The sequence below is a fragment of the Agrilus planipennis genome, unplaced genomic scaffold (genome assembly GCF_000699045.2).
Source record: "Agrilus planipennis isolate EAB-ADULT unplaced genomic scaffold, Apla_2.0 scaffold51, whole genome shotgun sequence".
In the NCBI taxonomy this organism is placed as follows: domain Eukaryota; kingdom Metazoa; phylum Arthropoda; class Insecta; order Coleoptera; family Buprestidae; genus Agrilus; species Agrilus planipennis.
Window position 1 is genome coordinate 1,544,847 of NW_020438915.1, and position 15,179 is coordinate 1,560,025.

The 15,179-nt window shown below is 33.8% G+C and overlaps 1 protein-coding gene across 2 annotated transcripts in view; it reads left to right on the forward strand.

Moving 5' to 3' along the window:
- Positions 1-15,179, forward strand: part of LOC108733047 (probable cationic amino acid transporter) — a 48,597-nt gene that overhangs the window by 14,700 nt on the left and 18,718 nt on the right. The window contains exon 1 of one of the 2 annotated variants that reach the window (XM_018464074.1): positions 4,113-4,401. The exons of the other annotated variant lie outside the window; for it this stretch is intronic. The gene's annotated coding sequence lies outside the window, so the exon portion shown is untranslated. Of the gene's footprint in view, positions 1-4,112; positions 4,402-15,179 lie in introns of those variants that run through there. 2 annotated transcript variants of the gene reach the window in all.

A 15,179-nucleotide genomic window follows, 5' to 3' on the forward strand; every position in this document is an offset into this window, starting at 1 on the left:
CAGTATTTTAGTTTTACTTTTATTTATTTTCATACAGTACTGATCTGTCAGTACCGCTTCCATTTTATTTAAAGCTATCTCTAGGTCCTCCTTGCTAGATGCTAATACTGCTATATCATCTGCAAATCTAAGCATACTAATCTTTTGCCCTTGCACATCTATCCCTTTAGTTTTTAAACTAAAAACAAAATAATGAGGAAGTAAGTACTTACAAAAACTATTTTGCAAAATATATGAACGCCAGAGGGCGCTCTCGACATTTAATCTGCCTCTGATCATAGCTGTTAAATGCAAATGGTCTTATACGTCCATCCACTGGGGTCAGATACTACTAAGATTTAATACACAAGAATAATATCCCATCCCTTTTGCGTTCCTGTTTCAAAAACAGGAAAATATAACGATAAAATGATGGTGTAGTCGGCATCTAACCGACATTTAGATTGACATGTGTTAAATTGTAGAGAATTCAGTGAAATCTGATAGTCACTTTTGAGTCTTTGGTGCTAATTATATTTCAAAGGAAATATCCATTTTGTGAGGAAAATAAAACCGCACTCTGGACCAGACCACTGTAGAGTTACCAACAACGCGCTTTGAAAAGCAACACTGTCGAGTAAAACAACACCTGTAACAACCTACCGTATTATTTGTCTTTAGAACAGCCGTTTGCAACAAAAAGTTTTAATTATTTCCTACGCTTGAAGCGAGGCTAATTAATGGAGATGTTTCCTCACGGTCAGGGTTATCTCGTTTCATACTGAAGGATAATTAGTCTGGTTAATGTTAGTTAATATTCTACATCCCTACAATTCTGAAAATTTCGTTTTCAGAGAAACGCTTCTATTTCGTTGAGAAATTAGAATTAGACACTGAATCATACACTGGATATAATTCTAATTGGATAATTAGGCAGTTAATTTACATAATTCACCAAACGATGTTTCTACTCTAGACTGGCTTATATAATAACAAGAGTTTATTAAGGAGAATATTTAGTTCATTGCTTATTACTTGTAATAAAAGTGCTGGCATAGGTACAATCTATTTTGCTTCGAAACTTCACTTGTAATAATGCTCATCGATCCTTTAGTTGGCGGATCTTTCCGTTTGTCCAACGTATACATTCCTGCAGCGCCAACACTGCTGCAAACAAACTCGGAAGTTTGATTATTCATTCTCATATTGGTTTAGTAAAGAGATAAACTAAATTCAAAATTATCTCCAGTTATAGATAAAGGTAGATGTTAATGTTCTGCTAGTTTTTGATTCCATTTAGTGATAATTGGAATGTAATTAATGTAACTATTAGCTCATATTTTAAGCATATATAGATCAGAAACCAGTTAAATCAGATCCAAGTTCATCAAGTTCACTTTAATTAAATACCATAATTGCCATTTAAAACCAACGCTTCGTACATAAATAAACAAGCTGTAAGATTTACAATTTCCACAACACTGAAAATATTGTCAACTTTTAAACACAAAATGCCATAACACAAAGACATAAGCGCATAAAAAGATTTACGGGGTAAGATATAGATTTTTATAACATTTTATCACTATTTTTATTGCTTTATATGAAGCGTTGCACCTGATGTATATCCTTAAAACCGTTTTATCCTATGCCCCTAAACCAAATAATCCCGCATTATCCTATTTCTCACATTTCTCGTTCGGTAAAGGTCTAGGGAAGTGCCCGTATTCGTTATCAATAAAAAATTTAATGGTGCTTGACATTATAGGTAAAACATTTTCTTTTCGAGGAACGTTTATATTTAAACTTTCTCTGACGTTTGTTTGTCTAATGGAATATACTCACTGTTATCGAATCTAAAAAGATTTTCATTTTCCTTTAGGTGCTTGATATTTGAAAGCACATATCTTTTGTTTAAAAGTTGTAGAAATACACGTAGACTTCCATGTCTTTATTTATAGATGAATCACAACATTTTTCTTCCTTTTGAAAAATCTCAGCGTCTTCCCAAATAGTCTGTGATGGTTTGTTGGAATCGTATTATAATATGCCAAATCGTGTAGTTTATCCTTTCATGGTATATGATTCACATTGATAAAATTCCATGTGAACGCGGTAAATTCTACATTGGATAAACAAGGAGACCGTTACAAAGTCATATAGAAGAACATCTATCCTAACTACACGATCTGGCATAACACAATACGTCTGATCAAACCATCGCAAAATTCTTTGGGAAGAGATCGAGATTCTTTTTAAGGGTTAACATTGGAAACAGTTGTTCCAACATAGTTTTAGAAAAAGAGCATACACCTAGCAACAATTAAAGTTTGGTTATCCAAGTGCGAAAATAAACAACGTATGAAAATCGCTGTTCTGGTTTCTTTTGTACACTGATGCGTTCTTAATTTCTCATATTACAGCAATTTCTATTTCACCCCTGCCCGCTACCTCGTTTGTGCCATCCATCCAAATCCACAGAATTAAAACTTAATTAATTTTTTACGTCGATTTTCTATCTCAATTAGAGAAAGAAAATTGATAGTGTAACTCCTTCTCGAATTCGTATACGAGACCTTTCGGTATAAGTAAGTATTAGAAAAAAAATTTAATCTACCTTGGCGACATGCTCTATATCTTTTCTAAAGCCTTTCTAGAAGGTAACTGAATGAGCGAAAGAACTAATAAAGACGTCTCGTTTTTAAATATATCACCTTCAGCTTTTTAGATGCAGCAGTAATCCATCATGGTATTTTCAGCATTGATTTACCTAGGTACGAAGATAAAGGACTTCATTTGTTCAAAAGCAACTAAGTGAGACTTTTGAAGTAATCTAATGGCAATTTTTCAACCTATCCGAAATATACTTATTGTTTTTATAAGTTAAAGAAAGGGACCTTCTTCTACTTTATCTTTTTATTAAGTACAGTAAAAGTTCCTTATTCACGGTTTCCTTATTGGCGGGTGAAAAAAAAAGTTCTTGTATTCGCGGTTAAAAATTTCATTATTCCCGGATGCAATCGAAACATAAAAGGATTCGGTGTCATTTATTAAGGGGATTCACCGCAATAGACCGCTAGTACCTAGTGTAAATTTTTCCGAAAACATGAGTTTCTATTCTAAACATTGTGATTTAACGCTACGAGATAAATATCCGATTTTTTGTACGGTAATAGACAAAGGTTCACACTAACTGGATACGTTTTTGGTTTTTTAATAATATGGTCATTAAAAGCTTTTACAAGTGCTTAAAGTTGATGCTTCTTGTAAGACACGTATTTTCAATAGAAATTAAAAAATTAAAAAATGGCCTTCGACAAGCTTTAGAACAAAGCTTTATCTATCTATAATCATCAGATAAATAATTAATTAGCCTCTAACTTTTATATTCAAGCTTCTGACAATGTTAATTTGGACAAGATGTTAAGTATACTTAAAAATGTAGGCATGAGTTATGGAGATAGAAGAGTGATACATAGTTTGTACAAAGAGCAACAAGCAGTTATAGAGCTGGAGCAGAAAACGTAGAGGAGTAAATGTTAGGAAGGGAGTCACACAGGGATGCACACTGTCGCCGCTACTTTTTAATCTATACATCGAAGACGCGATCAACATTATTAAAGACAGTACAACTGTAGGGATANCGAACCGTTGTCCTTGCTAATTTATCAATACATTGATTTTATTTTGATACATATTGGTTTTATTTTGGAACCTTAGAACGTATCCCTTATGATTCCATACTAATTACCATTCCATATCCACGGTTTTTGTATTCGCGGCATATTTATGGAACGTATACCCCGCGAATAAAGAGCTTTTACTGTATTTTTAAAAATTTGACTATCATAATAGACTTGTAGCGTTGGTCTTCCACAGTTCCACACTGCATCACTTTACTTTCTTGATCTTCCATGAAATTAAATGTTAGTTATCGTTGAGCTTCCTAAAAACAATTTTGACGTTATTACACCTAAATTATTCCAAATAGTAAACTTGTGGCGCTGTCCTGTCAATTATTTGTCCGTGTCCTGCTGGTTCAGCAACTGAACGTTTTGGCGTCGGCGTCGGCGTCGGCCGGCGTCACGGCGCCGTCGTTGCTATCGTCTAAAAGCTTCGGCGTTCGTGTTCCGTTCGGTAACGGATGATTCAGTTGAGCCGAAAGCTCAAAGTCGAATGTAGCACTCGTAACACCACCACAACCACCAGCCACTGTTACTGACTGCTTGCTATTGTATTCAACTGTTTCACAGTGACAGAAAATTGTTTCGGATGTCAACCGGGTGACTTGATTTTTCCGTTTTGTGACAATATGTGCCAAATGCGAAAACACTATTAGGCTACAAACAAACATAGACACATATACTCCTCGATGTGTGCCGACAATTTCCATTGATCGTTTTCTGCACAAAGAAGAAGAAGGTAAGCTATACGAAAAGCCACAGAGGAGGCCACCAACCACCTATTTAGCGTTGATAACAAACCCCCTTAGAGTGTTCCATTATTCTTTCCCGGTTGATTTATTGACGATCGTCCTTCGTATTAAAAATAATGCGTTAATAAAAGTGCAGAAGTTAGGTGTAGAACAGACAGCTTACTTGAACAAAGTAGGCGTCGATAAATAATAAGCAATATATTGGCCCAATAGCAATGCGGACCCTATAACACAAAGGGTTACTTAATTTTTTGTACATATACATTTTAGTACCTTCCTAAGGTTTTCAAGAAAATGAATCGAATATTTTTCGGTTTCTATAAATAAAACAGGTTTAAACTTTTTTAGACATCAATCAGTAAAAATGTTGTTACATTAATAATTTGGAAAGAATAAAAAGCCCTAGTGATTCGTTAGTGTTTATGTTCCTGAATAAAAAATGAAGCTTTCGAAATGTTTAAAGCCAGAGACTTTTCCTTAACGTTAAATTTAACGAAAAGCTTGTTTTCTTTCAAATGTTACATTCTTTTTCCATTATAAGCAATATGTACCTACTACAAACCACATTTTATGCAAATTCAGGCAACTTATTTCACCTTTTTCCACCAAATGTTTTCCAATTTTGGAGAACTATCATGAAGTTGTTTACATCAGTGTTTTCTACAGGTTCAAATAAATGCATATTGTCCTTGGCTAATTATTATACTTACAAAATTAAAGGTTACTATAGGTGAATGTTCTCTAAAAAAAATGTAACATTAATGTTTTTTTCTTAAAGGTGATTTAAGGGTGGCACATAAGTGTTCTTTGAATCAAATTTATATGGTTCTAGCACAATGTCCAATATAGATGACATCGTAGCTGTTAAAGACAAATTGTCTTATAGATACTGCTATTAACTAAGGGATCTAGTATTAATTATATATAATATTAACCAAAAAAATGTTTTTAACTCTTCTCAAATATGGCAATGGCGTCAGATACTACTGAGGTATAATACATAAGAATAATATCCGATCCTTTTTGAGTTCCTGTTTCAAAAACAGGAAAATATAACGACAAAAGGATGGTGTAGTCTGTATCTAAACTTGCAACCCAGTTCCTGTATTCGCTGCTAAAAATTTCATTATTAAGGGGATTGACCGCAATGGACCGCTAGTACCTAGTGTAAATTTTCCCGAAAACATGAGTTTCTATTCTAAACATTGTGATTTAACGCTACGAGATAAATATGTGATTTTTTGTATGGTAATTGACAAAGGATGACACTAACTCGGTACGTTTTTGGTTTTCAATAATATGGTCATTAACAGCTTTTACAAGTGCTTAAAGTTGATGCTTCTTGTAGGACACGTATTTTCAAGAAAAATTAATAAATCTAAAAATGGCCTTCGACAAGCTTTAGAATCAAGCTTTATCCAACTTACTACAAAATTTCAAATCTCTGTTCCAAACATTAAACTCATGATATCTAGATAATAAAACCGACAAGCATGTTTTTACTCTACGGCTCATGTACTACTGAATCCCTTTATCCCAGGAAAATATAACGACAAAAGGATGGTGTAGTCTGTATCTACCCTTTATTTGGATTGGCATGTGTTAAATTGTAGAAAATTCAGCGAAATCTGATAGTCACTTTGGAGTCTTTGAAGCTAATTATATTTCAAAGGAAATATCCATTTTGTGAAAGAAATAAAAACACTCTAGACCAGACTACTGGGGATTTACCAACAACGCGCTTTGAAAAGCAACATTGTCGAGTAAAACAACACCTGTACGAACCTACCGTATTATTTGTCCTTAAAACAGCCCTTTGCAACAAGGCAACGCTTCAAACTTATTTCACCTTTTTTCCCCCAAATGTTTTCCAATTTTGGAAAACTATCATGAAGTACATAAGTGTTAGTTTTGTACAGATTCGAATAAATGTTTATAGTCTTTGGATAATGATTATATTTGCTAGACAGTGGCAAAATTAAAGATTCCTGTAAGTGAATGTCATCTCAAAAAAATATAACATTAATTATCTTAATCTTAAAAGTGGTTTAAGGGTGGCACTTGTTGAAACTTTGACCTAAAAGGGCAAGGCTGCATCAACAGCTCAAACTTAATTCCATTAAAATCGTAGAATTGTTTTGAGGACTCAAGATATAAAAACTTTGCAGACTGAAATTAATAAAATTATTAAAAAAATTAAGATAACTGGAATGTACTTAAATTAATCTAGACTTCCAGTAAAGAAGTTTTCCCATTCAATATTTGATTTCTGGGATATAAAATATACCCCAAACCATAAATACCTTATACCATTAAGTAAATCCTTAGAATTCAAACATTCATTAAGACAATTATTTATTTCGTCTGTCAGAATAAGAGCAAAACAGAACTAAATTTTGAAAAAAGAAAAACAAAGGAATCAAGACATTAAATTCTTTCACATAGGAAAGCAGCAAATAAAAAAAAAGAGCTGACAAAGTAACAGTATTTGCCTTTTTTTATTGACACATCAAACGTTCAGCTGAATAGGGAAAATCAGAAAAATAATGCAAGCAGAGAAACGATGTTTCAAAGGTGTGCACCCATAAAGGCATGGTAATAAAAAAATCGATCTTAAAAAGACTTACGAAACGATCTGATAAGTAAACTGTGAAAGAAACTGGAGGAAATGACTCGGAAAAGTCACACAAAAATGTAACATCACACAATTATTACCATCGAGATAAAGAAGTAAAGATGTAAATTATGTATTTATCGTCAAACATTCCTTCCAACCGATAAAAATTTTCTCAAGCCAGAAATTAAAAGGATTCGCAGGGAAATTTAATATTAGGTACAGGAAATTCTACAAAGTAGAAATCGTTTTTCTTGCAATGATATCCTAAATCCATTTAAAAACTGCTACAACCTTAGAACATATATCCCTAATTAGGATTTAAAAGGGGGAGTTGCCTCATGTAGCATGTGGACCACATGTGGCAAATACTGATGGGTCTTATGAGACCAACTTAACCCTACAAGGAAGTGAATAATACCATCATACGCATATGGGTATTCGATTAGGCAAACATCAAAAATAGTAATCCTTTTTAGGCAAATCCATCTGGAAATGGCTTTAAATAAGGGCCGAATAAGGTAACTTAGAATCATTTGGATCTAATCAGGCAGCCAAACGTGGTTTTAATGGTCCTTCCCTGTTTGGTACTAATTAGGTCATATCACTTGACCCTGACCAAATTTTATGAATTGGGATTAATCTTAACAGGGAATAGGATAAAAGGGTTCAAATATGATATAACTACAAGGTTGAGATCAGGCTAAATAACACATACTGTTGAAGGGCTCAAATAAGATATCTACATTCGGGCCTCAACAGTCTCAGGAATGTTTGTCACTATGTTTTGAAAATGATTCAAATTAATATGTTAAAAATCTTTTAGTAACATAGTAAATTTTGTTTTGAATTCGTTGATCACTCTTACTGATCGATCAGGAATCGTATCGCGGTCGACCAGTCAGTCACAATTGACATGTGGGACATACCTTGAAAGAGGACCCCAACAGTCAATAGGTAAAGGGTTCAAATAGGATATCGACATCAGGGTCAAATCAGGCTGAATGGAGCATTTTGGACTAAAAGCCCTGTTGTAGTAATGAGTACCAAAGAGCGTGCCTATAGTCAACTTGAGCGACTTTGCTTGCTATATATTAAGGAAACGCTGAAGTTGCCGTATTAAATATTTTCAAAAGCAAGAGGATTCGAATATAATTCCTGTTCTCTTGTATTAACGCATAATAAGAAGTGATTTTTGAAAGAATATACTAGCTGGTACCGCTGTTGTAATGTCTTCCGTATTTTATTTTATTGATAAATCCGGGGTTTGCATGTTCCAAGATAATTTATTTTCACCTCAGAACATAAGCGGAAAAACTAAACGATCACTTCCTTTATATATCAGTATATTAGTGTATGTGTGAATATGAAAACACTTTTATTATTATGCTTGTGTCAAGGAAATATAGATAGACATTAAAACTACAGTAGCAGGATTATAAAACTCAGCAACCAAAGGACTTTGTAAGAAATAGATTTAACATTAAATTTTTCTCATAAAATTTTGAGATATTAAAAGTTTCAACAACCGCATTTTAGTTATAGTTTAATTTTTCTCGGTTCTTTACAATGCTACCCGTTTTCATGAAAGCATAGACCGCCACTGCTGTTGAGAGGCTACAGTGTAGTGGTGTAACTTGTATATATCTGCAATTTTCAATGCAAAGAAGCCTAATGTATTTCTGAAATTTGAATAGAAAAATTGAATTAAGTTGTAGTTGTATATCTAATAACGAAAAGGAAAAAGGAAATTTAATTTCACACAAAACTCTTGTTCCTTTGTGTACGCTTGGCGAATGTAAGTCTATAAACAGAATTTATAGTTTAGTCGAGTAGAAAAATTTCATTTCCTTTTTTTTCCGAAAAGAAAACTAATTCTTATTCAAAAAAGATTCGAAGCAACAACAGCATCACTCAAAATATTCAATACCATAAAAGTAAATGTCACAATAAATTGGAACATTGAATGGTTAAAATCTTAAACCCGTTCAATTACTAAATTGATTGCAAATAGGCATCAGAATTCTTCAATAGCCATTCTCATAAATCAAATCCAACAACTCTCGTCAATGTCCAACGAAAATATTAATTATCCAAACTCAAACAATGTTTCTAATTACAAATAAGTTGATTATCCTTGTAATTTATCTAATTAACGATTTCAACTCTTACAAGTTCATTTGACATTCGAAGCAAGAGCGCTATTTCGTACTTTATCTTTTAGAAAGTTCGTCGTGCTTTAACAAACGTAAAGCGCTACTTAGTACAAAAGCCGTCGGAAGCTTAAACGACCATAAGGACTTTTTCTTCCTTCGACCAGAGTATCTGCCAACTTTTATTAAAAAAGTTTCGTATGTTATTAATGTTGAGCCGTATTAACAAATAAACACAGGCATTTTTGTAAAAGAAATGTTCTCTATATCGGACGCTTATTATTGATGCCATGCTACGAAAGTTGTTGTCAGTTGAATGTCAGTTTGTTTGTTTGTTTGTTTATTACCATTCCACTGCTTAACTACTTCACCAGTCATGATGAAATTTTGGCCACACATTATCAAGGGTACAGAAAAGGACATCATCATCATCATCATAAGGTCGTCAGTCCTAAGACTAGTTGGACACGCACCTCCACTTTTTCCTATCTTGAGCTAATATTCGCATTTCCCTAAAACCAGAACAACCCACATTTCTTCCTCTAATATGTCTCTGAGAAGACTTTCATGTCTGAGAAGGTGTCCTACTGACCTATCTCGGCTATTTCTAGAGTCCTCTGTTCTCCTATTCTTTCTAATTCCTCTTCATTTCTAATCTTCTCTATCCACGGTATGCTCATCATTCGCCAGTAACACCACATTTCAAACGCGTCTTACCTTTTCTTTTCCGTCGAGCTTCAAACAATAAACACCTTTAACAACCTTTTTCGAATTTCTAAATTAATCGTTTGCGAGCATAGAAGTGACTTATTTTTACTGAACGCGACTCAACTCTGCGCTATCCTCTGCTTTATATCCCTACTACTCCTTTCGTCCTGACTTATCTGACTTCCTATAACTAAAATCGGTCATTTTTAATTTTTCGTCTCCTATCTTTTTTCTTTTCCTTACTTTTTTTCCCCTTGCATGCCAGTATTTTCGTTTTACTTTTATTTATTTTCATACAGTACTGATCTGTCAGTACCGCTTTCATTTTATTTAAAGCTATCTCTAGATCCTCCTTGCTAGGCGCTAATACTGCTATATCATCTGCAAATCTAAGCATACTAATCTTTTGCCCTTGCACATCTATCCCTACAGTTGTACTGTCTTTAATGATGTTAATCGCGTCTTCGAGATATAGATTAAAAAGTATCGGTGACAGTGTGCATCCCTGTCTGACTCCTTTCCTAATATTTACTTCTCTACGTTGCAGCCCCAGCTCTATAACTGCCTGTTGCTCTTTATACAACCTAAATATCACTCTTCTATCTTTGTAACTCATCCCTACATTTTTAAGTATATTTAACATCTTGTCCCATTTAACATTGTCAAAAGCTTTTCCTAATCTACAAATCCTATGTATGCACTGTTTCTTTTTTCTATCGCTTTCTCTATTGTTGCCCGTAAAGCTAGAATGACCTCCCGCGTTCCTCTATTTCTTCTAAACCCAAATTGATCTTTTTCCAACCTCCTCTGTACATTTCTAGTTAAGATTTTTGACGCATGGGAAGTTAAGTTAAGTTAAGGACATAGGCTGCCTTTTATTCAGAAAAAAATACTGTTCCAGAAAGTTAGCAAAATTAGTTTTATGTGATCGACAATTTTATTTGACACGTATTTGGGACATCAACGCGAGCAAAGCCGCGGATAAAAGCTAGTTAAAAGGGGGAACTCCAAGCGTGCTACTAATGGAGAACATTAGGTGCCGTCAAATTTTTTCATAAAATATTTTGTTTATTCACACCAAAATCTACGTTGACCACAAGCCATTTCCGCAAAATGGTCCTTAATAAATTATGTAGATACATAGGCAGGTATATAAGCAAAAGAATATAAACGTGTGTAAATTTGTTAAACAATGGTACACGTTCGTGCATATATTAACAATGTAATTAGAAGGGGGATCCCAAAAATCAATACTCGTGTAATGGTTGTAACCGCCACTAGCTGGAGGGTGGCATGTGGTGTGATAGACGCGGGGGCGGATGGCAAACTCTCTGCGGCGAGTGTTGGAGGCGCGGACGACCGCGTGGGCGTCTGGGCGGCTGTGAAAAGTGCTTTTTGTGTACGAAATGATTCTTGAATTCCAAAGCAAAACTGTCATATCGCATAGCCGCCGCAAAGGAAAATTTTATGCAGGGCGCGAATTTTAATTAAATGCATTACTCCGTTTTACTCAAAAGCAAAAGCTTAAAGAGCGGTTTTCTTTTCGGTCCACAAAATACCACACAATCTGCTTCAAAGTCTTAATCATTTTTCATTTCAAAATGAAAAAATGGGGAATTATTCCTCTAAAAATAGAACATCCCATTTCCATAATTATTTGCAACCTTTAATCTAATGTCTAATCTATCTGTTCAACCCTTAACTTCTGTTTCTGTTTCTAATACGTCACTATACATCACTAACTGGTCCTTCAATAAGAGATTCTACTATCCTGTCGCTTCTTTTCTGCTTTTTCTAATCTCTGAGTTTAATAGTTCTCACAAAAAGTCCCTAAAAAAGTACAGGATGTTCTGTTCAAAATAACACACTTGGCGACCCATTAATAATTGAAAACCAGCCACTTTTAAGAATAATTTCGGAATAAATAGCGTGCTAATTTAGATCATCATCATCATAAGGTCGTCAGTCTTAAGACTGGTTGGACACGCACCTCCACTCTTTCCTATCCTATCCGTTAATCTTCGCATTTCCCTAAAGCTAGAACAATCCACATCCTTAGCTATTTGCGAACAGTAATCTAATGTAAGTCTACCTCTACCCCTCGTAACTTCCGCTTCTGTCTCTAATATGACTCTGACTAGACCTTCATGCCTAAGAAGGTGTCCTACTAACCTATCTCGCTTATTTTTTATTGACTTCCATAGAGTTCTCTGTTCTCCTATTCTCTCTAATACCTCTTCATTTCTAACCTTTTCTACCCACGTTATCCTCATCATCCGCCTGTAACACCACATTTCGAACGCTTTTAACCTTTTCCTTTCCGCCGCGCCCACCGTCCATATTTCGCACCCGTACAGCACCGCGCTCCAAACCCACACCTTTAACAACCTTTTTCGAATTTCTAAATTAATCGTTCGCGAGCATGGAAGTGACTTCTTTTTATTGAAGGCAACTCGACCCTGCGCCATCCTCTGCGCTAATCTAGATGCCTCATATTTATTTGAAATACGTTTTATTTTAACGGAATTCCTAGAGGAACTAGGCAAATGTGAGACACCCTGCTTAATTGAAATTTTAAAATAACTCAAAGAAAATCTTTGAATGCATAATTTTATTATGTGCTAATGGTTATTTAATCTTCAATGCACTTTATTCATTACACTAAAAAAACCTTTTATATTTTACATCTTGAATTTCAGGGTAATCACCGTGGAATCACTCCACCGACAAAGAAAGGAAAACTATCGGCGATTCTCTTTTCGCCATTACCTACCTAAAAACCTCACAAAACTTGACCCTATTGTTTTATCGTATGGCAACATTCGCATCTGAATAAGAGACACATTTGCTACACAAAATATTCGAACAATATCAAAAAGGGCCTCAAGGGTATTAAACTTTACAACATCCCTTTTACAAACATAAATGTAAATCCTGATAACTGGATAACTTTACATCAAAGTCGATAAAGAAAACCGTGTATGATAATATTTATTTTAAATTGATGTAAGCTACGTGTTCACGGAAACGGGTAACAGGTACAATTTCGTAAAGATAAACGATCTTGAGGAAATGTATCAGGCATCAGAAGTCGCTGAAATGTAGAAAGCCTTAAGGGCTATTAAAATTTTGTTCCTACATTCATCGCCAAAAACCCAATTTAGAGAAAATATTTTTAAGTATAGTGACATAGATTCTTTATGAAAAAAAGATAACCTTTGCATCAAGCCATACCGCTCTCCCTCTAAATGTGAATAAAATAATTTCCCAAGGGACTTAACATCTGAATAATTAATGTCGACAAAAAGCAAAAAGAGGATAACGTTCAAAATGATATACTAAGAATAATATGTAACAAACGTGACTCTTGCAAGAAATATTTTCTCCTAAATAATTTGTAGCTAGGCGACTAAAAGCCTTAAATATGCGACTATTATTCTGGGTAAAAATTAAACAGAATTCGTAACAGGCAATCTCCGAATGAAGAAAAGAAGCTATTTGTCCAATTTAGAATAAGTAATGTTTCATGCTAAATATCAATTCATCACGGACTAACTCATTTAGGGCAAAATAAAACACAAACGTTATTTTGAGTAAATAATTAAATGATTCTGTTTGACGATGAATTTTGATTTGACTCATACATAAGTAATTGAAATTTCCTTTTAGATATTTATTTACCTTCCTGCAGAAGCAGTTCCGAAAAGATAGTGAAAACAAGTTTATTCGAAATAAAACATAATCTCTTTGAAATTTTCAGTAATAAATGGTTCTTGAAGCAGTTAAAAACGTTTTAATTGTAATTCAAAGACTGATTGTAGGTTTGTAAAATGAATGATCAAACAAAGTTTCAAAAGCAAATGTTATTTAAATGCATCCAAAGTCACTTTTTGTTTACAGAAGTAGATACTCAACTGGATGGTTTCAGATCAGGGACATGTCGAGGGTTGTTACCGTATTTTTTTTTAACTTTGAAATATACTCAGCATGATAAGCATGCAAACGTGATGAAGTACGTATCCTGAATTGAATATCCTTGCAAATTTATGCTGCATTAAATGTTTAAATCTTCAACTTTCACAGCAGCAAATAATTATTTCCTCGATCAGCTGTTTTAAATTTAGTTCTTCATGAAATAATTTGTGACGTAAACCGTGCGACAGTCATCCGGCAATCTTTTTTATACCGAAACTTTTAATTTTGTTTTCACTGGTTAATATCTTCAAAATTATCATTTTCAACTAAACAATCATAATAGCTGTGAAGATGGTACTCCCTTTTAATTCATGAGCTTTCGGCAAGGTTTCAATCCCTTTAATGAACTTATTATTTTACAAATCTTAAATACTTATGTTTTCTAAAACTAATTCAAAACAAGACCTTTGATCTCCCACGAAAGAGAATGTCGAAAAAGGTAGCTAAACTACATCATTCTTACGGCTTCCATTATGTAACCGCTATATAAACTTGGAGAATTGTTATGATGTAATTTGAGAACAACGCGCAAACAACCCTTCCTTGTCCGTTTCAAGTCCTGCTCCTGCAGGAAATGTCTAACAGTCTCAAAGCTTCCAGTGGAAAATACGTAATTCTATTTCGAGGGATGCAGAAGAATACGTCCCCCGAGGCACTTTATACAACGAAACACTACCTATCATCATCCCCATCCTAAGATTATACGGTTTACCTTCAATTATGCTATAAACAACGAAAGTTATTTTAAAATAAATGTACCTACCTTTACAATGCTACATTTTAAGGAATTTTGACGTATTTTTTTTTTTTAAAGTTATTTTTAAATATAAGTTAATGAAATTTGCAAATTGATACCAAAATTATCCTTATTCTTAAATATTATCCCTTTTCTTAGTCTTACAGAAATAACTCAAATCTTGATCCTTTATTAAGTCGTTTTTTAGAAGCCTAAACCTGAGACTATATATAAACAACGAAAGTTATTTTAAAATAAATATACCTACCGCACAATGCTACCTATTAAAGAATTTTGACGTATTTTCTTTAAAAAAAGGGAGTTATTTTTGAATATAACTAAATGAAATTTGCAAATTGAAACCAAAATTATCCTTATTCTTAAACATTATCCCTTTTCTTAGTCTTACAGAAATAACCCAAATCTTGATCCTTTATTAAGTCGTTTTTTAGAAGTCTAAACCTGATACTGTATATGATACTACTTTAATGTATTTCTTATAAAATAATCCTTGCATTTTATTATTAAAATTCAGTATCGATCTGAGAACACAAGATTATTTAAAAAGTTTTTGCACTC